A 1,867-nucleotide genomic window follows, 5' to 3' on the forward strand; every position below is an offset into this window, starting at 1 on the left:
TGAAGCGGATCAACTCAGTTTTATTCAAGTATTATTTGCTATAGTATTAACGCATACATTTTATTAATCATTTAAATACAATTCTTATATAAATATTTGAAATTAACGGTTAACTATGTAAATATTTTGTAAATAGTACTAAAAACTACATCTCTGAATCTACTACATTATTACACAACCAATACTAGACGAGGATCTTGCTTCTCATAAGTAGTACCTAAGCTCAATCAAATTTCAATAAAATCGCTTCACACCGAGTCCGGGACCAACCGGCTCTAATTCGTTTAAGCGAACACACGCTTGCCCAAGTTGATGGACTAGATCATAAGCTGGAAGTAGTTCCTAAACAAGGAGTAGCCAACATTATTGTAAATCTTGATGTTTCGAGTTTATTCACTAGCGCCCAACGTGGGGCTGGCTTTATTGGCACTCAACGTCGAGTTTCTTCATTGTTGTTTTTATATTTTTAAAACAACAACAAATGGATTAAGCTGGCTTACCTAAAAAAATGCCACACTGAATCTGAACTTATATTTCCTTATTATTTATTGAACCAGTCGAGAGAGGGCCACAGTCAGCCGGGGCGACTATATCAGTTTGGTTATATACAAGAGCCGCTCCAAATAGTATTGTTAGGTACATATAGAATAAAATCTTAATGTATCGCATACTAATGCTATTGATGAAATTAAAATCTGGAAAATATGTATGGAGAAGACTGTAGGTATTTAGGGTTAATATATGTAAACGGATTTTGTACGAAAAAAGTTTTGGATTTGACAATTTTTATAGTACACAATTTGGTGCCGGACTAAACTTTAAAAACACAACATCATGAGTAGGACATTAAAATACATAAATTCCATTGGAGCCTTTAAATTTAGGCTATATATGTATGCCGGTGTGTTTTTTCTTTGAAAATATTAGAAAAAATGCGTCTAGGGTCATGAAAATCCCAAACACGATGAGGACGCATTTATGCGATCTACGTCAAAACAATAACCTAAATTGAAACTTTTTTACAAATAATTTTTTTTGTCCAGCTAGGATATAACAAGAGGTGCTCTCGATCGACAGGATATTACACAAATACAACAAACACCTTTAGAAATGAAAATGTCTTAATCTAGTAGTTCAAAAGTTATGCGACAAACTCCAGAACCTTAATTTTTATACCCTCAGCCTTATGGCTAATGAGGGTAATGTGCCTCGTCGAAGTATTAGTTTTAGACCTTATGTTTCTTTGGATGAAATCCATTTCAGAAAATTTGGAGTCGATTATTTACACATGTCCGTTCGTCTGTCTGACTGGTGCCAGGGATGGAAAATTCAGTACAATAGTACTTTTGGTACTTTTTTACCCAAAAAAGTACCGTAGTACCCCCGTGACCATTTCAGTACCATTTTTATCCTTCATTACACCATGATACATATTTTTATGGATTAGAATTTTTTATGGATTTGATCGGCAAAAGTATTGCAGATAAAGATATTGATGTGATTGCAATATACCTCTTGAAAAAATGAGTAGGTTTACGACTGATAACTGTTCAGTTATAATTGAAATTACAAACATTAAATTAATTTATCAGTTCCAAACTTTTTTTTACTGGATATGTTTGTCAGATACTCAATTTGGCATACTCTGTGCTATCTCCTGAGGTAGGCAAATTGATTACATTCATAGTCGTCGTGATTACTTCAATTATTTTAAGAGCACGTTGGAACTGAAATTCATTTTAGTTTGGGGTATATTGGATTTCGAGAAAGAGGTAGTGACATTAAAATTAGTCAATAGAATACATATTCAAATGCAATCGAAAGAAGCAAGAATTCTCATATTATTACCATCAGAAAGATAGACTAA

The sequence above is a fragment of the Musca vetustissima genome, unplaced genomic scaffold (genome assembly GCF_032173495.1).
Source record: "Musca vetustissima isolate MV318-11 ecotype Yass unplaced genomic scaffold, APGP_CSIRO_Mvet_v1 utg10155, whole genome shotgun sequence".
In the NCBI taxonomy this organism is placed as follows: domain Eukaryota; kingdom Metazoa; phylum Arthropoda; class Insecta; order Diptera; family Muscidae; genus Musca; species Musca vetustissima.